The following is a 23,235-nucleotide window of genomic DNA, read 5'->3' as shown; positions in this document are numbered from 1 at the left end:
TTTTGATTGTTGGTAAATTGTTAATCGTTAAGGTTTCCGCAACGACCCTTTCAATTTAAGAGATTTGTTTCGAAAAGTTGGCATGCATCAAATCGATCGTGTTCTCCCTTTCTATTTTACCACCGAACCCAAGACACTGGGTGGGTTTTCATATTTCATTTCAATGATTTTATTATTCCATTAAATCTTACATAACAAATTGTTCCTTATTTTCCTATAAACACCGGCTAAGGTCCAAATAAATGAAGGGCCTAAATTATGTCACAGTGATCATAGTCTATTTGTTATCTTATATCTTTAAACGAGCAATTCTTGTATATAATATATAATTTTTACAAAATTTCATTTTTAGAAAATGTAATTTTTTTGTGTTTTCCGGTAATAACCGATTTGTTGCAAACGAAGTTGCACGGGTCAGCTAGTTATATATATATATATATATATATATATTTTAAAATCTTATTTCATATATTTCTTAAGGGAAGCGGTTTCGAAGCAGTGATAGCCCAGTGGTTAAGTTATGTGCATTAAAGCAATCAAATATGACTTGCTGTGATGCTTTAAATGATGAAAAGACTGAGGATGAAATGATAAAGGTATTATGTTGTTTCTGCCTCGTTGGTGCAAAGGTTAGCATGTTCAACTACGGATTATAAGAGGTCCCGGGTTACGCCAAATTTTATTGGATATTGTGTATTTTCTTTTAAAAAAATATTAGCACTAGACTTGAGTTATGAAATTGGCGGAGTCAGCCCTGGCAGTACGTTAAGTCGTCGATCCCGGTTATTATTAGTTAATTGTGATAATAGATGTTAGCTGTTCCACTTGTGGGAATCGAACCCACGGCTTCGTGGACTCAGAAAGCAAGGTCGCTGCCCACTGCACCAATCGGCCGTCAAATTTAAAAACAAGAATATTTTATTGTAGGTACCTACTTTATAACGTGACGTTTTATGTCATTCAAACTGTTGCCCAACACACCCGATGGAAAGACGATGTAGTCTTGGGTGGAGCGCGCTTAACTAGAAAGTAGGTAGGACCTATTGATGCTTTGAGCGCATAGTGGGGAAAAAGGAAGCAGGAAGTGTATTCCGGTGTATGCGGTGATTAGAATGTAAGAGAGTTTAGGTGAAACTAGGAAGCAAAGCGTATGTGTTCATGGCATATTAACTACGCAACTGAAAATAAAGAACTCCGTAATGTCCTCGAAGGCGTGTGCAGTCAGTCCACTAATCCGCACTGCGTGGTGGACTGTGTGATGGGCGGGTAATAGGTTAAGATGATAATAAATGATGATTCTTAAATCTAGCGTTAACTAACTGCCCCATTGAAACTACTAGGAAATTAAATCGAACATGTTAAGGCGGGCCCTTGTCGCCGCTGCAAGTAATTCGGACATAGCTCGATAGACCGGAGAATGAATTAAAAACCGGCCAAGTGCACTCGGCCTAACGAACGAAGGGTTCCGTACCTATACGTACGTATTTATAATAAAACTAAAACGGGTCGAATTCGGACGGGTTATACATTGAAGATCTTGTAAAAATTATCTTTCGGTAAAACTGTAAAACTTTCTGAAACTGCTGAATGCATTCTAATGAAACTTCGTACGATTTGAGTTCATACTATGAGGTAAGACACAGGACACTTTGGAACTCGAAATTCAGCTTAGTTCCTTTGGGAGAGGGTATGAAAGTATTTGACAATTTTACACCGTAACTCCGTCAATTCCTATTGTCTTTAGTCTTCGGGATGGGCTATTACGATTGGCACTGCTGACGTGATTGAACAGTGGTCGGTTAAAGCTCCAAGAGCAAAAAATTATATATCGAGCAGAGTCGTTTGTTTAAATATGTTGAAATACTATCTGTTCTTATTCTCATAGATTTTTATATTTGGCACTACCAGTACGATTGAAAAAAACTTCACGTTTAGTATCAGATTTAGTGTGGTAGGTGTAGACTATGCATCAGTACATTGCGTCCCGTAATTAATGCGGGCGAAGCCGCAGAGCACATCTAGTTATCTGTCAAATTTCAACTGTCTTACTATCACGGTTCACTGGTGACAGACAGACAGATGGACTGAATAATAGGGCCCCGGTTTGCCCTTTGGGTACGGAATCCTAAAAACTACGATTGTTGTGAGATTCGGCGGTTTGGACTCCTTTCACTAGCAGGTAGTTTTCCAAAACGCGCCGAAACACGTGTTTAGTTACACTGCAGTTAGGGTTGTCAGTTGTCCATATTCTCGTGAACTTTTAAAGCTTTTTTTAAACGATTTTAATATTATTTGGTTTTTGGAGGCCTCTTTTCTCCATTTCCCACCGGCTTGAAAATACCTGAGGTTGTATTCGTCGCACCACCTTGGTTCCAAACTCCGAATCCTTATATTTTTTATGATAAAAAATGTCTCACGGGATGTGGACGCACGGTGGGCCCAAAATCCAGATTTTCTTTTTTGTAGTAAAGAAACTGAATTTGTAATTTATATTGTGCCTTATTTTTGTAAAAAATACCTTGTTGATATGTTTTATCACCTGTGAAGTCTCCATTTTTGAATTTACTGCATTTTTATCAACTTTACAAAAGTATAAATGTACGCGCGATCTATGTTGGCCGTGCCAAAATAATTAATTCTTAGGTAGGCACGGCCGTGACGAATAGTTTTTGAGAATTGGTTAGTGGCAAATGGTATATACGGGAACGTCTCGGAGGACCAACTTCGTGCCGGGCAATGTTACTTGTCATAAAATTTGTAACTTGTTAGTGATAGCCCTAATCGGAGTCTCACTAGTAGACGTTTTGCATAACAGTCCGTCCATCGACCCGGTTGGACTACATAGTTTTCGTCGTTTTTGGTAGTTACTCTATTCTGGGGCCTTATTAGGTACCACGTTGAAAAGTAACACGCCGGTTGTAACTGATCTAGCTACTCAACTAAAGGAAGACGTAATTTAGTCGATACTTTGGAACCCTTAAATTATTTACTCATTTAAAAATATGAACATATAAGTTCAGATGGATTATTTTATTTGATCTTCAGGTAACCACTACAACTCTTACTTGACGTTTTGTTACCTACTGTGTGTTAGTGATTCGCACAGTGAGCAGCGACCGGCTGCATTCTGAGTAAAAGGCTGTGGGTTCGATTCCCACAACTGGAAAATGTCGGTGGGTATTTATTTCATACATTAGAAGTATTTATGTTAATTATTAAAAAAAAAATCATCAGTCATCTTAGTACCCATAAGTCAAAGTCAAAGTCAAATATATCTTTATTCAAATAGGCACATAGATGGCACTTTTGATGCGTTATTATATACAAAATGTGTAAATAGCAGTGAGTAGTGATGGCGATAACTACAATCGTAAACTTAAAACTAAAGCTACGAGGGTTCCAATCGCGCCCTGGTCTAAGAAGAAGCCCACAACAAACTTAGCCGGGTGTTCTTTTTGTTATCACCATCTCACATTGTCATTGTCATTATTGCAGTCACATTTTCTTTTAAATTTTGATATATTTTTGTGAATATACATTAAATTTTCAAATATGTATTGGCTATAGAGTGTCATTATTTTAACATCTTTAAATTTATCTTTCAATGACTCTCTCGGACCCATTTTATAAATCGCACGAACAGCCTTCTTCTGCAGCACGAAAATAGTGCCAATATAAGCTACGCTTAGTTTGGGTCTAGATAGTGATACGTGTACTGCCGTAGAAAAAAAAATACAAGCTCTCCTAGGTGCATAACGAAGGTCTAATCGCCTCTACTTTAATCAAAATTACTTTTGTAATTATCACTATATATTCGAGCTCTGTCACAAAAATCTGTACTACCTACTACTAATATGATATAGACATGTATCTATCTTGTTTAAATAGTTGTAAGAACTAAAAGTCGTCTACTGATTAGAACATTCATCATCATCATATCCACCCATTATAGGACCACTGCAGGGCACGGGTCTCTTCCCACATTGAGAATGGATTAGGCCTTTGGTGGTATATAACGTTCTATTGCCAAAGACTATACTTCTTTAACTACAACGCTACACTGTTAATTTGCTGGTTTTTTTTTTAACAAATTATAATCCAAAAAATAATTAAAAAGTGCCAAATATAAAGTGTGTTATATGTTTAAAAATATATGAGAATTCTGCACTGCTTATAAACTATAAGTGTTGGAAATTTCATATTCCCCCGTCGCAATTTAAAAACCCATTCTATTGTTTCACCTCCGTATTAGATGTCGCTTTCACCTAGTTATCACATATTTTATTGAAGTTATAATTATTTATTTTGGGGCGCTCTTAACTCAGATGAGAGTATATTTTTTCGATTTTTAAATCTTCGTAATTTTACAATAATAATTAGTTATTCACGATAAGTGTTACCTGGTTATAGCCTAGCGGGTAAGGCTTCGGCTTCCATTTCGAAGAGACCGAGTTCAATCCCCGGCACTAACTTTTCGGAGTCATTTGCGTTGTGCAATTAAATATTAGATACTCGTGAGTACGTCGTGAGGAAACCTGCATTACTGAGATTTCTCAATATTTTTTTCGAGGGCGTGTGAAGTCAACCAATCTACACTGGGCCATGACGGACTACGGCTAAAGCCCTTCTCATTCTGAGAGAAGACCCGTGTCATGTAATGGGTTTTTAATGACGAGTGTTACATTATTTAATAAATCATTTTTGGTATAAATATATAAATAGCTAGTTAAGCTAACTAGCCGTTTTAAACACAGTAACAACTTACCTAAGATTTTTATTAATTTATTATTACTAGCTGACCCGTGCAACTTCGCCTGCACCAAATCGGTTAAAACCTTAAAACACATATAAAATGATATTTTCTTCATGAAAATCGTTGGAGCCGATTCCGAGATTCCAATTATATATACTTTATACAAGAATGGCTCGTTTAAAGATACAAGATAACGTATAAACATCCTTTGATCCCTAAAATCCAACGGGAAACTGCATTTTTAGCGCATTGCGAGAGTTTACTTTCAAAATAGACTTCACCGCACCTTTAAATCCTGTCATTATGTAGGTGTTTTAAACAATACCAAAAAAAAATGCCACTTTATGCATACATAAATATAGCCTCTTAATATGACCTTGACTCAGCATAATATGAACTAAACGAAAGTTCAATTTGAAATGTGCGCTTATCGTTATGGGGACGTCCATAAATTACGTGAGCTGATTTTTTAAATTTTCTGAATGTGAGATGTCGTGAGATTTTAATCAACCATCCACATGAGATTTTTCTAAATGTGGGTTTCTTACGGAAACGCGTTGGATTGTTGTTGTTAAAAGAAAAAAAAATGCTTCGTGCTTTCACTTACGACTAGTTAAGACTAGTAATCACTATTGCTGAGAGTTTAATTATAAGTATAATAAAAATTTAACAAAACATTGGGTGATATTTGCCGTGATCCCTTGACCACTCCCCTTTAAACATCTCACGTATTTTATGAACGCCCCCTATGTCTTGTAAAGCACTGTTTGACGAGTTCGCAATAAGTAGTAATCTACTGGTTGTCACATTTATTGCGTTACAATGACATAATCTCATAATCTAGTCATAAGGAGATTTCACAATTATAATGTCAGTTATATGAAATCCTGTGAAAACCAGGTTCCGTAACCAGACTTATCGAGAGACAGAAAGAAGTTTTCATATATTTTGGCATGACCTTTTAAGTAATTTGTTTGGTTATAATTTTTTTTTAAATTTTATCAATAAAAAGGTGAATTCAAAATAATAATATTTAAGAAATTAAATATTTATTATTTAGTATACATAAAATAAGTCTGGGGATTGAACTTGAAAAATATGCCGAAGCACAAACATGTTACATATATAATTATAGGTTGTAATCATAAACTTACCATGCTTTGTGCTGACAGCTAGTAGGCAATAAAAAAAATTAATAACATAATGCCGCGTCACATAGACCCTTTGTGGACGAGGTGAGTTATCTAGTTGAATTTAATTGTTTTCCTTTAAGTTGATCAAAAACAAAAATAAAAAAGAACAAGTAGACTATCACAGATCGCAGTCTTTCGGCCCCTATCAGGACACACAATCAACCTCTGCAGATTCGCCGGCGAAGACGAAGTCCCCGACTTCTGACGTAATCCGGACGTGGGCTCACACCACGGCCTCGGAGGCTTGCAGACTAATCACCGTCCGAAACGCTCTCACTCCAATCGTCGCTTGAGCCGAGATTCGACCAATTAAGACGCTCTCAGGCCGACGATCCCTTTGCTTCTTCGAGCCCTAGGGTTACAACACTTCCTGGCAGAGCCCCATTCCGAGGCACGCCAACAAGCGCGCGTTACGCTATTACAATCATTAGGGTTAATCAGCTACACACAATACGAAAAAAACGTCTTTCAGATACGACAAGTATAAACGTGTTGCTTTTGAACATTTTGAAGTGTCTGTATTAATGTGTAGACATCCGACATCAAGGTGTCATTCATTATTACCGGCCACAGGGCTCGGGTCTGCTGTTACAATGACAAGGGTGTAAGCCGTAGTCCACCCCGATGGCCAAGTGGGAATTGGTGGAGTCCACACGTCTTTGAGAACGTTATTATGAACTCTCAGGAATGCGGGATTCCTCACGATGTTCTTTACCGTTAAAGCAAGTGATATTTTAATTGCCTAAATTAAAAACGCACATAACTCCGTAGATTATTAGGGGTAAAAGATGTCCCCTGAAAGGAAACCTACGCCCTAAAACTAGACGATCACCACTTAAGTAGATTTACGGTACATAAAAATTGCTCATCACTATTATTCACCAACAGCTAAGCGAGGTTGCGTATACCACAAAATACGTTTAGAGTGAACCAATTTTAAAGTACCTAAGCCACAGATACTTGCAACATTTGCGATGTTTGTGAAAATTGATATTACATAATGCACCTTTTTCGTAACTTGTACCTTTGTTTTGAGAATTTATCATCTCGACTCTGATTGATACAATTTACGATGAGCGAGAGCTACCAAATGTTAAGCTACTGATTATTTATCCAATTCAATGAATATAGCCTGTAACAGTCCTATTCTGGACTCAAGGCCTCTCCCAATACATTGAGAGAGTTTGCCCATAATCACCACGCTGGGCAGAGGGGATGGCGATCGCAGTAGTTAGTACAAAGGACTCCACTGCCCGTTCTTCTTTATATTTCCACGACACCCGTGGAAAAAGAACGGGTGTCGTATGTATCGATGTACTATATCTGTAATGTATCGTCACCACAAAGTACTACATATTATAGATTGGCGGCCGATTGTGGGCAGCGACCCTGCTCTCTGAGTCCAAGGCTGTGGGTTCGAATCCCACTACTGGACAATGCTAGTGAGCTGAACATGAATGTTTTTCAGTGTCTGGGTGTTTATATGTATATTTTAAGTATTTATGTATATTATTCATAAAATGTTCCTCAGTCATCTTAGTACCGATAACACAAGCTACACTTACTTTGGGGCTAGGTGGCGATGTGTGCATTATCGTAGTATGTTTATTTATTTATTATTAAATATTTGACAAAATGACAACATGCAGTTGGATGATTCAGTGAGTTATTTACTCCAGGGTTCGTATTCGATTTATTTTGGAACCTAGGAAATATTTTATATTAAGTAAGATGGTGGTACGATCCGAGCCTGTGACAGATTTTACTATGATATTCCCCGAGTGACATTACGTTTGTCACGCCCATTGGTTATTAAAAGATTAAAGTATCACTACAACCTGATTTATTTATAGCCTTTTCAACAATCTTATCTTACTGTTTATTTACTTATAAAGACACCGGTTTCGCTTGAACGTCTTGCTTTAGCATAGGCCTCCTCCAGGTTCTTCCATAATGATAGTCAATTGAGTACCATACATAATACCTACCCCTTTGCTTGTCTTAAAGACCTAAAAATCTAATCCTTATATAATAACTTGTCCCCTTCATAATATAAGGGACTATAAAGGATAGGGGGAATGTAATAAGTGAATGGACTGTAACCAGAATTTACCTTTCTACCACCATATACATACATCGAGGTTACTATAAAATTGATTAATTCCTAATAACAAGACACGGTTGCTTAAAAGCACACCGCTACGCTTTTATCTCTCGCAAGACAAAATTATAATTATCAACTATTAATGTTGGAAAAGAGCAATACTTTTCCTCTCCAAAATAAAATAAACACATTACTTTCCCATTGTCGGGACCCTTAACCAGTTGTGTAACTTACATTAAATCTCAATCTTTTATTTAATCTTATCACTGAAGCTGAAATACAAGGTTTCTTAGTTTAGCTCCAGAAACTTGAAGTAATATAATTAATTAAGGCGCCATGCCCCATCCAATAAAATAAGAAAACCGTTAACTATATTGTTAAGACTTAGGACCTTTTAGGACTTAGGACTTAGGATCTTTTGGAAATAAACACTATTATAATCAAAATCAGGAAATCAGTGAGTATGATTAGTTACGTGAGTATTTTTGATAATAGATTCATTAGAAACTTCCCCAAAAATGACCCCACTCGCTCTATTAATACGATAAACGTTCATTAAACTGTTCATGTTATATCTACATGACTTTGACTATTATTTTTAAAGTTGTGCTTTTTTAACTCCACTACGAGCTAGCCCTTGACTGAATCTTATCTGGTGGTTAGTTATAATGCAGTTGAAGGTATAGGGGAGTAAGACCGCTCGAAGCTTAATTCGGAAATAAAAATTCTAAAATTCTACTGCCGGCAATGAATCCGGTCTCTTCCACAAGATCCTCACCACTGAGCCAGTGATGTCGAAAGTAAAACCTTGAATACGAGGTGCAAGCTCTGGCAAACATTTATCTAATGCAAGTTACTTGAATACCTAATGACATTCGGATACCGAGCGTAAGTACTTGCGCAACCGAATCGTGGCTTAAATGTTGCATCTTGCAACGGCATTGAATTACTGTTATCATGTCCATGTTACATATCCTACCTTATCTTCACACCTCTCTACTTATATATTATAATTAACTAGCGACCCGCCCTGGCTTCGGACGGGTTCTATACTACTGATAACCTCATGTGAGCAAGTTTGGTATTTAATATGATGATAGTGATTCATTAAAGATAGAAAAAGCGGTGAAAACCGGTATGAAAGCCGTGATACCCCAGTGGGTAAAACGTCGACTTCATTTTCGTGGGAGCGAGTTCAAATACCAGCACCTCTAAGTTTTCTAAGTTATGTGCGTTTTAAGATGTTAAATATCACTTTCTTAAAAGGTGAAGGCAAAACATTGTGAATATACTTGCATACTTTTTTTTTTATATTACGACAATACACACATCGCCATCTAGCCCCAAAGTAAGCGTAGCTTGTGTTATGGGTACTAAGATAGCTGATGAATATTTTTTTTATGAATATAATACACATAAATAGTTACAATATACAGATAAACACCTAGACACTGAATAACATTCATGTTCATCACACAAACATTTTCCAGTTGTGGGAATCGAACCCACGACCTTGTACTCAGAAAGCAGGGTCGCTGCCCACTGCGCCACTCGGCCGTCACTTTAGAGTTCTCCATAATGTTCTCAAAGGAGTCCAACGATCTGTACTGGGCCAGCGTGGTGGAGACAAAGTACGGCCTTTACTTTGAGGGAGGAGAACCGTAGTGGGCTGGGAAGTAATAGGTTGATATGAGGATGATGAAAGATATAAATAGTAAGTATGGGGTTTCCTTAGGAGATAAACATGTACCTTCGCGGACTTTTTATTGATCGTTTTAAGATATACAATTCTGTAATACACTTTGGTATTAATTTGATCTATCTTTCAAGGTAAAGCCAGCGTTAGCAATGTAAGCGCACGAATATATCGTTGTTACGATATCGCGAAAACAATTTCTCGATCTTCTGAATCTTCTCTATTGTTATATACATGTTTATGTAAACCTTCCTCTTGAACACTCACTTTATCTATAGCAGCAAATTGCATTAAAATCTGTTGCGTAGTTTAAAATATCTTAGCGTATAAACCGGGGAAGCGACTGTTTTATACTATGCAAAGATAAAGATTATATGAAGTGTTAATCACTCCATTCCGGCATTAAAATATTAAACATTTTGATAATGAATTACTAAACTATTCCTTCACTGTTTTTTTTACACGTTTAGGCATAATTGAGATATGCATATGCTTCAAATACACCTAGCTTGCTTGTTAGTTGGTCATGTTCGGTTGCGGGTCACCGCTTCTTGTTTGGTATAGCATTATTTTTGCCAAGAACTTTTCGAGAGCATATTACATTCAATAAGTTGAAGTTGATGTTTCTATGAAAGACCATCATCATCTTGGTCGTATTTCTAAATGGTGACAGCACAATTTAAAAGTATCACTTTTACTCCGGATAGAAAAATGGTTATATCTCATCATCATCATCTTATCAACCGATAGACGTCCACTGGACCATAGGTTTTTTGTAGGTCAAATTCCACGGTTTCGTGCCGCTTGGATCCAGCGGCTAGTGGTGTAAGGCAGGCTAGTACGAGTCAGCCTCCAAATTGCCAACCTCACATTCCCGTGGTGCACTAACCGACGAGGCTCTGGCGACCGACAAGTGGCGGTATAACCACTTCGATTTGACTACGCTGAACAAATGGCACAGACCGGTGTCGAGCCGCAGCGACACCGCCGGTGCGATTAGTCTAGACTCGATTCGACTAGATATTACTTCTCGGGCATAACTTTAATCGGAAGGAGAAATCAACCACAGCCATTAGTTCCCGATGGCCCCGCTAAGGCAAATATATGTTTACCTAATTATAGTTGGCCAAGCGTTGATAAGGACCAGTGGTAAGGACTGCGGCTACACTCTCGGGACGCCGAGTTCGAATCCCAGGACGAACCTCTAACTTTCTAAAAGTAGTGCGTTTAAGTAATTAAAACTTCACTTGCTTCAACAGTGTAGGAAAACATCATGAACCTGCCACTTGTAAAACTACAGTGCGATTTTGACAATGTGCCAATTCTGTTGTACCTACACAAACCTCTGAAATTAACTAAATTGACAAATCTAAATTGACAAATCTAAATATCTAAGTATTATTTATGTGGACTTCAATCGAAACTAATATTTGAAATGCCAAAGTGACAAGTGTTTCTTTTTGTCTATTTTTTTCATTACTTCTTATGTATGGCTCAATTACTGCTCCGACCTTTATGAAATTTAGATGAATAAATAACTTGTACCCTTGAAATGGTCATGTGATGCTTTAATCCTTTAAAAGCTCCAGGGGAGAATTAAAAAACCCTTAACACAATATCTTGACGAAATCCAACATCTTGGAGCCGGATACATGATACGTCTATCCGGGACAAACAAACGGTAGGTACTCGCAGAATTAAAAAAAAAACGGATAAACGCTTACGAAACCGTTGCAACAGGTTGTGTACCAAAAAGTGTGATAGTGTTTATAAACAAAAATAAGCTAAAATAGGTATGCACCAAAATATATATAATACTAAATTTCTTTTAAATTTCTTTGAAACCACCACAACGAAGTATAGTTCTTAGATGCTGGCCAGAGAATCTGCTATCCCTGGTAGCCTCATTAACCCTTTTTGACAATCCTTTAAAAATACCTCGAGTGCCGTTTCCTACGGAGCCACAGCTTTTACAAAGGTACGAAATTCCGGGAATTTTTTTTTTGTTAATTAAATCGCTAATTTAGAGTAGCTGTCTTAAGATATTGGATAATTTATTCAGCCTTCAATGAGTAGGTATATAATATGTATGTTAGGTAAATACAAAATATGTGCTTACACACTATGTGGTAATAACGATGAACGTTTGTTATTACTTACTCGTATCTATACTAATAAATAAGACTAAAGTGCCTACCTATGATTAAGAAATAACCTGTGGATTCAAGGCCGTTTTAGATTTTATTTAGTTTTATTCTACTACATAGGTTACATCGTTCAAAAATAATTTAATGATAATCTTAAATAATAAATTGTCTTAACTTAGGTACAAAAAAAGTCTGGTGATGTTTATGACTATTTAAAAGAGATCATAACTCAAAAACACTTTAAAAATTTGCGCCCGCCGCTGTCTGGAGGTTTGTTTGGGCTATTATTTTCGAAACAGCAAAGTAAAATATATTGAGTTATGGTGGGGGTATGTAGGGTGTAGGGTGTAGGGCAGATTATGTGAAAGTTAAATGTATCTAAGTTAGGGTCATTAAAATATAAATCTAGATTAATTTCATTGTTTGATAAAATGTCTAAATAATCTTGACCTAATATACAACGTGTAACAAAATTCGAAATATTATTTGAGGATGCATACGTATATGTCATAAGAAATCACCCTGTAAATTATTAAATTAAAAGAAGCATTTTTATTGTTCCATTTAAACGAATTCAAACATTTTGAGTGTTTACTTATTTCAACCCTATTGAAGATAAAAGACCGACCGACAAGCGCAAAGTACCTACACTACGGGAAGTGTACCTTATAAAGAAGAGTCACATGATTTTCATTTTGCATGTGATGTTAGGGCTGTAACTGATTTCTTTCAGTAAAAACTATTGCAGTGGTATACTCAGAAAGTTAGTAGTTTTCGGTTTCACAGATAAGTCTCAGAGACAGTACATAACGTACCTCTAAAATCAGTGAAGTAATATTTCGGTTTTCATTTACACGTTGTATATAATTTTTCTGTACCTGTGTTTGTCACAATATAGCTCCTACTAACTGATCCTACTGGACTGATTTGGATACACTTTGTGAATAAATATTTCAATGGGTTCCCAGATGGTTTCATAACACAATTGGTACCTGCGGGTGATGCTTTGAAAAAAATATCATTTTTAATGTGATGCTACTTGTCCGGGCAGGACTACGATGCCTATTGGGTCTGCAAGTAAGAATATAAAACAGTTCGTATCGAATGAAGCAACTAAGGAATTAATAATCTTATTGTAATAGAAAACTGGTTATTTTTAAATTAACTTTTGCAGTGACGTAACGGTCAATAGCTACGCGATTTCAAACTAATTTATATGCAAGAAATTGTGTAGGCATTTTTACATGTTTATTACGAAAGTTTTACCTTTCACAGTTGTTGTGTCAACTGGAAGTTTCTTAAAGTTCTTTAATCTTTGCTAATATAGAATTTTCCACATGTGCTTGTTCCAACGACTTCTTTTAGGTATAATCGATTTTTAGTTCTACGTAATAATATGACATGTTCTTGATAAAAATATGACAGCCGATTGGCGCAGTGGGCAGCGACCCTGCTTTCTGAGTCCAAGGTCGTGGGTTCGATACCCACAACTCGAAAATGTTTGTGTGATGAACATTATTGTTTTTCAGTGTCTGGGTGTTTATCTATAATCTGTATGTTATAAATATTTATGTTTATTATTCATAAAAATATTCAGCAATTATATATTAGTACCCATAGCACAAGCTACACTAACTTTAGGGTTATTGTCGAAATTGAATTAAAATATACAATTAGAAACTAAGCATCATAAAAGTATACATCGTCTGCGTATAAATTCAGATTTTCCGAAGTTATTTTAGCAACAAATCCACCGTATGATTTACCTAATAGTGCGATGCCATGTTATACGAAAAATGCTCTCAAGTACAATGTTCTCTTATTTTCGAACATGTGGTACTAATTTATTTACATTTTTGAAACCTCAAAGAATAAATTGATATTATTATTTATTGATGCACAAGAAAGGCATGACACAAGAAAGCATTAAAAAAAAAAAATAATTCTCCACAAAACGGTTAGATAGGTATAGTTTTACCTAAAGAGGAATAGAAGTGAATAGTCTACAACACAAAATGCATCATTATTTATTTCTTTATTTATACACACAGGACAGGTAAAAAAGATACAAACTAATTGGAAAAAATCATTTGCTGTATTAATTTTAGAAAGAAAGAGAGAAAAACAAGCATGCACATAACAAAGTCTGAGTAGGTAGCCAAGTATTTTTGTAGCTTATTTTTTTAATTGGGCAGTATTTCTTTATCGACTGACTTATCCTTAACACGAAAATGTTTGTATGAACTGCTTAATTTGGGTATCAGATAGTTAATTTGTTTGTTTCGGTCTGCTAACATATACTTAGGTAAGCATTCTTAAACGACTACTCTAATATAAAAACCTGCATTTGTACATTTGGTTATGTATCTTCGTTTAGACTGGTCAAAATTAGGCATAATCTGTGGTCGGTATAACTTGGACTACGAATTCAAAATTACAGGAACACAGATCAAAAAGGATTGTCATAAAAAATCCATGAAATATAATTATATTTTGTAGTCCTGCGGGAACCGGGGGATAAAAAAAGCGTGAGTTAATTAAGTTCGTACAAAGATATCATATTCCGAATTTCCTTTAAAACGATTCCGTTACTTTGGCGTGAAAGAGCTATAATTATAATCAAACTTTCACATGAATTATAATATTAGCGAGATTTTTGTATGAGGTTTATCACAAATTTACGGTTTCCTTCGTTATTTGATCATCAAGTGAGATTAGGATCCTGTTTAATAACGTTTTGACTGCACTAAAACGAAAACAAGTGTTAGATGTGTTTAAATTAAGTGCGCATAACGTGTTTTTTTTCATCGTGCGCCTCTCTGTGACTCATTCGTTATTTATAGCCTACTAGCTATTGCCCGCAACTTTGTCTGCGTTTGATTTTGTTTTTAAAGTATTCAGTATCACTAAGCCTTAAATGAGTATAGTAGTATATATATATATATATATATATATATATATAACATGTGACTGTCAATTAATTATAGACAAATAATTTGCAATAAAATAAAATTGCGACTATAATTAAAGATCTAAGCTATCCTATCTCTTAAGTTGGACCAGAATGCTGACGGTGTGCCAATTTAATTTAAAATCGGTTAAGTAGTTTAGGAGTCCATCGCGGACAAACATCGTGACAGGAGATTTATATATATTAATATATTAAGTCCTCCTGTTTGTTCAAAAAGTACTGTATCTCTTATATAATACTGTTTTACAAGAGACTTCGACGACTTTGCTGCCGCCACAGTCTACAGTGTCTATAAGTCCCTTACTACTGAGCCCAATAAAGGGTCCTTTTGTTGCGTCGTAATTTCAGAACGATTTCTCTGCTTAGACAGTCTATTTAGTCTTCTATACGACTATCCTTACTCTTAGGTACAAATTTGTCCACCTGACCGTTAATAGGCAAAGGGTATTTGATCTGAGTAGGAATTAACCAGGGAGATTTCATAAAATGGAAAATCTAAGATCTAAAAAAGGCCTGTGATTATGACTCGTACTCGTACTCGAAGACGCGGGGAAGTAATCAGATACAGCCCTAACATCACATGCAAGATTAAAATCATGTGACTTCTGACACTTTATAGGCACCCGCAGTGGCGCTACTACTATACAAGCCGAAAAGCCCGGCTTGCGTTACAAAAACTGTCCTAAAATAATTCATACTTGATAGCAATGAGGAAATAAACACGATGTATTAACTTTGACTCAATAGTGTATTCACAATGAGTATACAAACACTACGGCTGGAGGTGTGGTAGAATGAGGTATTACTAAGATAACGACATTCTTCATCGTTTCCTGGGTTTCATTAATGTGTCTGAAAGTCGTACGTAGGACACACTTTAGTATATTTATTTAAAGCTTACCTATCTTCAAAACCCTAGGAACGCCACTGGGTACGCGTTGTGTAGCATAGGTACTATGGGCGTATCAGTCTTTTATCCTAAACAGGGTTGTAATAATTAAACACTCAGAATGTTTTGAATTCGTTTGTACGGAAAAATAAATATGCTTCTTTTGATTTAATATTTTACAGCGAGATTCCTTATGAAATATAATAATTATGCATCCTTCAACATTATTTCGTAATTCGGTTACACGTTGTACCTATGTAAATATTATTCAAGTTTACTTGTTATTATCAGTGTTGCTTTTGCTTGTAATTCATCGTTTGGTTGAATTCATTGGTAGAATTCAATGGTTGGTTATCAAGTGGATATCATACAATATGAAAACAAAAGCAAGATATATTGTTTTCCCCTACAATTTAGTTCTCGTCCTCAATGTAACCTGAACGGAAGTGACGATGTAGTTTAAGATGGTTGCGGGTTAGCCTGTGGCAGTTATATTAAACCAATAACCCTAATCGGTTTGTATAGTACGCAGAATTGTACAGGAGTACTATTCGCTTGGCGGCACGTCTATCTTTTTGAGTAGAGTGGTAACAGCTCAAATAAAATCAACAGATTTTAACATTAGATAGTTTGCTTTAATTTTATAGTTTTCTATTTATTGGCATTTGAAAGCTTGTTTATAAATAAAATAAGATAATTATATGTTTGTGTTACTTTAGAAATCCTGTTTGTTAAACAAGGTTAAAGGATATTCAACTTTACAACACGATTTATTGTTAGAATATGATCCAATAGGTATGATAAATAGCGGGCAGCAAAAAAAAAACTTCGCAATGCATAACTTTTATATTATTTAATGTTAGAGTACCTACTGAATATAGCGTTAAAAATATAACTATTACTATATTGTTTTTTGATGTGGCATTAAATTTAGTTATAGTTCTAAAAAAATTTAAAGTATTCAGTATCGCTAAGCCTTAAATGAGGGGTTTGCTGCTGTCCGCTGAGGAGTTCTGTCCTCTATCTCCAACCACAGTTTGGGCTAAATTAAACAAATATTATAACCTCTATAGTACAAAAATAATTATTTAAATCGGTTATAATTTGTCGGAGTTATGGTGTAAAATCGTCAAACACTTTTATCCCCTCTCCCAAAGGAACCGAGCTTAATGTCGGGATAAAAAGTATCCTATATTACTTCTAATACTTCCAAGAATATGTGTATAAAGTTTTATGAGGATCGGTTTAGTAGTTTTTGCGTGAAAGCGTAACAAACAAACTTACATTGACATTTATAATATTGGGATTATCGTTTGTAATCCATTATTTATATACACAGATGTATTTAATATAAATTGCATTATAACATAATATATATTATGTGTTTATGTTACACATATTGTAATATGAAAAAATATTAACGAAGCAAAAAAATAATATCAAACCATGTTCGCCATGCAAAAAATATTAAGTAGGACCTGTATTATGCAAATAAAATAAATGTGATTAAAATGAGAAAAAATTACAATTAGAAAGTGCGAAAGTTTCAAATTATTTTTATTAAATACATTTTTTAACTGTATATTATTTAGAATATGTGAGTTTTGATTATTTATTTTATGGAATATTAAATAATCTTTTCTATTAAGACTTGTCTGGGTAAATGAAGTGCAGATAAAATAGAGCAGACTTATTATAAAGGATAACAATTTTTGATGGGCTTCGAGAAATAATAATTTGTTACGAGAAATAATATTTTGTGCATTTGCTATCACCGAGACAACAAAAAAAAAATAAAGTTATATTAGAGAATGAGAAATCTGCAATAATAATTATATGTTTGAATGTTTTTTTTTTTTTAATTGAGTTGTTTCTCGTTACTGTTATTTTGTGATTCTCGATTTTTATATAGCCATTTATATTATTTTTTAATTATTTGTAATTGTTGAATTCTTTCTATAGCTCTGGGGAGACGAATTGGGCAACTGTAATGCTTCTCGGAGTGTGTTCTTGTAAAATAAACAAACAAAAGTGTGTATACTTTATTGTATATACCATGAACTTTCACCAAGTAACGACTGCTTCTTTTAAAAATTTATGGAGGTCAACAAATTACCGGCCATTTTATGCCATCGGTATCGGTGTACTTCAAGTAAGTTTTGCCGACCTCCCAGGCGCAGCGGCGAGCGCTGTGGTGTTATACAAGGGAGGGCCAGGGTTCTATTCCCTGCAGGTGTAATAGGGAAAGTTATTATTTCTGAACTTTCTTTGGTCTTGTCTTGTGGTTACCACTACCGGTATAGACCAGTGATTTAGAGTTCCTGGATTATAGCGTTCCTATTATAATACAAACTAAGGATTATATAAATAAATAAGGAGTTAATTTAAAATATAAAATTGAATTTGGATGTGACAACAAGCGAACAAACTTTTCCCATTTTCCCCATTTTATGGTAGGTTTAAAACATTCGAGGTACAATAATTACTGTCGACTGCTAAATGGAACGAAGTGACTAACCGTCTGTTCGAGAAACACCTTAGTGGTGTTTCTCGAACAGACGGTTAGTGGAGTGGTTTTTGATGCTTCAATGTTGGTCGTGAACACGGTTTCTGTATGTTCTTAATTCTATGTATTAAATTTGAATGAAACATTTTAGACTTTTTTTTAATTGGAATTTGTCTTAGAACATTTATCCTAACATGCTAGCCCGCTACCATCTTGAACGAGATCATTACCTACCACCAGCAGGGTCAGAAAACATTTTTGTGCTTGTGGGAAGTTGATCTCCTCGGGACATAGTCGGGGATATGATTATTAGCGGACGGGAATTTTTTTAAGCGGTGATTGCCCAGTGGATCGGACTTCGACTTCACTTTGGGGGGGGGGGGGGGGGGGGGAGTTCGAATCCCAGCAACTTCTAACTTTTCAAAGTTATGTGCGTTTTAGCAATTAAAGTATCACTTGCTTCAACAGTGAAGGAAAACATCACGAGGAAGGAGGAGGAAACCTTCTCCATGATGTTCGCAAAGGTGTGTGAAGTCCACCAATCCACACTGGGCCAACATGGTGGACTTCGGCATTAACCCTTTCTCATTGTAAGAGGAGATCGTGTCCTGTAGGTTGATATGATGATATGATGATCATTTTTATGGCCTGCATGAGCTAGCTGTGCAGGTGGAATTATCAAGTCCTAACAGTGAGTTTAATAAAAAACATTATTTAAATGTTGTAGTAGGAACATAAATATAATAATAAATAAATAAATATACTACGACAATACACACATCGCCTTCTAGCCCCAAAGTAAGGCTAGCTTGTGTTATGAGTACTAAGATGACTGATGAATATTTTTATGAATAAAATACATAAATACTTATATAATATAAGTATTTATGTATTTTATTCATAAAATTATTATATAAAGACCCAGACACTGAGAAACATTCCTGTTTATCACACAATCATTTGCCAGTTGTTGGAATCGAACCCGCAGCCTTGGACACAGAAAGCAGGGTCGCTGCCCACTGCGCCAATCGGCCGTCAGCATAATTGCGATACCTATGGGATTCGAACCTATGTGTTTGCAGCTGTAGCGGTTCGAATGTTTTAAACCATTTGGCTACGGTTCACGGCCCTACAATCTTGATATTTAGATATGTATACTTTTTCTTCAATCTTTCGATTGCGTTAGCATCTAGCGAACGATAGAGTTACAAACCGAACCGTGGCCGAATTTATCAAGGCAATTGCGTCGGTTCCGGAAATACCTGCCTCGGTAGTCTAGTGGTCGACATGTTCAACTTAGGATAAAAAGGCTCTGGGTTCGAATCCCGGGGAAAATATCTTAGTTTAGTATTCAGTACTAGCTCGGAATTGGAATATTGGCCTCTTTCAACCCCGAAGAGCTTGTTACAACTAACTCAATACTCGTAGAAGCCCGCCAACCGCCTAAGATTAATTTGGTGGGCCTACCGCAAACTTGAGGCGTTAGAGTTGAGACCTATCCCAGCATTAGGACATTGTTAACATTTTACTATGCTACAGTCATAACATTTATTTAGGTTTAGGGTTAAATACATTTTTATCACCCATAAAAGACATAAGTTACTCACATGAGAACTTTATTATTATATCAAAAGTTACTTAACACACTTCGTCATTGAGTTTAAAAATAAGTAAAATGTTTCTTTATTTTTTCCCAATGACAAATGTGTTCATTCTGTTTTAAATTTATTCCTATTGCTTATGATGTATGCAGCTAATTTCGTTTTTAATGCATTGAGTTTAAATTTTTTAGTAGTCTAAGTATTTTATTATAAAATTAGCATATATTACTATTATGTCTGTAACATATTATACAATTACCATCTGTTTTACCTATTTTTCTGGAATATTCAAGTCATCTAGGTATTCCATACAATTAAGCGGTTAAATATCAAGTACAATTTTAATTGCCACTTTGTTGTTAGCATCATCAATTAAAAACTTTTAATTGCACCTCAGTTTACCTCGTGGATGGGAAATGATAATAGTATTATAACATTGTTTTCATCAGCAAGCATAAATCAAGTTTTATTATATGCATACTTTTTAAGCATACTTCCGAAACCCGAATACTGGAACGTCTATTAATTACTGAGAAAACCATAAAATCATATTTTCTGCTTGGGCAAACGACAAAAATATCTCAATTAAATTTTAAAGCACCTACCTATGCTCTTTTTAAGGTTTTTCGGTAATTTAAATGAATAAAATAGTTTCCCCCTTAAAATTACAACCAAGCGATTGCCTGTTAAATTGAATTGAATTTATCATCAAACAAAACTTTATTGAAATTAACCAGAAAAAATTAAAACGCCTTGACTGCAATTGAATCCAATAAAATACATCTCAATAGAAATTGAGTTTATATTTTCACTCTGAATTAGAAATTATTTTTAAATTTCTTGCAATTTCTTATGCGTTTTTTAAATACTAAAATGATGATTTATTGTCATGTCACGTAATCAACAAAACTATCGATAATTTTTGATCGCATAAAAAGGCACTCAATATTCTGAAATAAAAGGCCATTTCCACACTAAAAAAAAAATTCAATAGGTTCCTGTAATCAAAGGCCGGTTCCACACTAACAAAATTCTTAAATTGTTGCATCGCACTCACCAGTTCGTCTTTTCCTACGAAACCTCCACGAGATACTCTCACGCACACTCGAAACTGACTGGCGCCGGTGCTGCCGAGGCTGCGGATAAAAATACGTTGATCCAATTATGTTAATGCATATTGCGAATTCACACGGGTTATAATTTTTATTAATTTCGGAATTTTTAGAGTTCTGTAAACAAAAGAAATGGATAAAAGACGAAAAAAGAAGAAAACTCATTTATTTCATGCACTTTTGTAATAGTAAACATTAAGTTCAACTTTAATTCTGCATCACATTCTTTATTCACGTAAACAGGCACGATAATCTCAGGACAAATTCAGAGTTAGGATATAAGTTAGGCCCTCTATGGTTGTGGCAGGAAATTTTAGCAGCGAAGTTCCTAATCACTACAACACGGTTAGCATGAGCAGGAGACAATTCAAAGGATAAAAAATTATCTTCTCCCACAGCTTTATCAGATCTCACAAGTCAAAATAATATCCACACAATATATGTGTATATAAACGGAGGTAAACTTCTCCTATTCCATATTCCCGGACTTAAGGAGGTGGACACGTTAATTATATTCCTTGTTTGGGGATATAATTTTTATCTCCTGCCCAAGCTAGCCCTGCCGACTTATGGTAAATGATAATAGTGAACATATGGCTTTATAGCTTTTTTTTATGGTTTTTTTTTTTGACGGCCGACTGGAGCAGTGGGCAGCGACCCTGCTTTCTGAGTCCAAGGCCGTGGGTTCGATTCCCACAACTGGAAAATGTTTGTGTGATGAGCATAAGTGTTTTTCAGTGTCTGGGTGTTTATATGTATTTTCTAAGTATTTATGTATATATAATTCATAAAAATATTCATCAGTCATCTTAGTACCCATAAAACAAGCTACGCTTACTTTGGGGCTAGGGGGCGATGTGTGTATTGTCGTAGTATATTTATTTATTTATTATTTATTATAGCTTTAGCTTATTTAATCATGTGTTTATTTAGTAGCAGTGGAGCTTTTTGTGACACAGTTTGTCCCGGGAAGTACTATCGCCATGGTTTTCGTGCCGCTAAGCAGCACTGTTGATATGCTGTGTTCCGGTCTGAAGGGCGTGTAATTTACACGTTGCCGGTGTTATTACGTGCACATGAGGCTAAACACCTTTGCCTCAAATTGATGGACACAGGGCGGCATGTTGCATGACGTGCTCCTGGCATGCCATGTGAAGTGCTACTCTATTTTACCACTTACCATCAGGTTTAAAACTTCCGGCTCAGGTTGCACTTTGTTGGACTTTGTTGGACGTGTTCATCGCATGTCCAGCGGATATTCTGTCTGTTTGCAAATGTCTGATTGAAGGCGACGGTTTTCAACTAACCATTCGGTAGGCCTTCAGCTTGGTCGGTCCGATTTACTATTAAAAGCAATAAAAAATAGGAGCGGCACGCACCTCGAACTTTACGGAGCTATTTGCGGTTGCGGTGCTTGCGGCAACCGTAAAGGAAAAAATCATGAGGAATCCTGCATATCTGATTCTCTATAATGTTTTAAAAGGCGTTTGAAGTCTACCAATCCGCACTTAGCCAGCTTGGTGGACTACGGCATTAATCTTACTCTTCTGAGAGGAGACCCGTGCCCTGTAGTGAGCTGGTAATAGATTGATAAGTAAGGCAATGATTTATTGCAAATTAAGACAATTTTCACACCTGCTCGAGCATCGTTCTTTTCCTGAGATATCAGTATCTGTGGTCAAGTGAACCTGTTCCGTGAATAACGACGTTCCGTCGTCAATAATACGACCGAACGTCGTTATTTAACAACTATGTCTCGCTGTTTTCGTGGTTTTCAGGTTTGATTCCCCGGTCGGACAAGAATTTTAGGCAATGGATTTTCTGTCCACCAATAGCCGCGGGCTCCTTTATATTCTCATAGTCGCCACGTACGTGACCCGCGGAAAGAGGTGGGGTGGTGACAATTCTATTCTGATCTGCTGAGACTGTACGGCATAATAATGAATTTTTTTAATCAGTTTAATAAAAAAAAAACATTTTGCAACCTTGTGTTTGATAGCGCTGTCCCCACCCGATTTGTACTATTTAACAATTAAACATCATATGATTTCATTAATGAACCTATGGTACGAAGTTTTAGAAATACTTTGCGTTTCACAGATTAAAGAGGTCGGTTGTGTAAGACGAAAAAAAAAGTAACATAAGTAGGTATATTATTAATTAACTATTTAAATAAAGAAAAAGCGTTTAAAAATATATATAATTTATCATCACACTTGCTCGTAACGTGAACCTTATTACATCAAAATAAGGCTCATAATCC

At 35.6% G+C, this 23,235-nt stretch overlaps 1 protein-coding gene across 1 annotated transcript in view; it reads right to left on the bottom strand.

Annotated features, from left to right (window-relative positions):
• The window catches only part of LOC120636271 (putative fatty acyl-CoA reductase CG5065), a 40,787-nt gene extending 19,821 nt beyond the window's left edge, over positions 1-20,966 (bottom strand). The window contains exon 1 of the mRNA XM_039907680.1: positions 20,918-20,966. The gene's annotated coding sequence lies outside the window, so the exon portion shown is untranslated. The remainder of the gene's footprint in view (positions 1-20,917) is intronic.
• Between the last annotated feature and the right edge of the window lie 2,269 nt (positions 20,967-23,235).

Source organism: Pararge aegeria, chromosome Z (assembly GCF_905163445.1).
Source record: "Pararge aegeria chromosome Z, ilParAegt1.1, whole genome shotgun sequence".
Classification (NCBI taxonomy): Eukaryota; Metazoa; Arthropoda; class Insecta; order Lepidoptera; family Nymphalidae; genus Pararge; species Pararge aegeria.
Note: the sequence above shows the minus strand (reverse complement) of the source record. Positions and strands in the feature narration are given on the sequence as shown.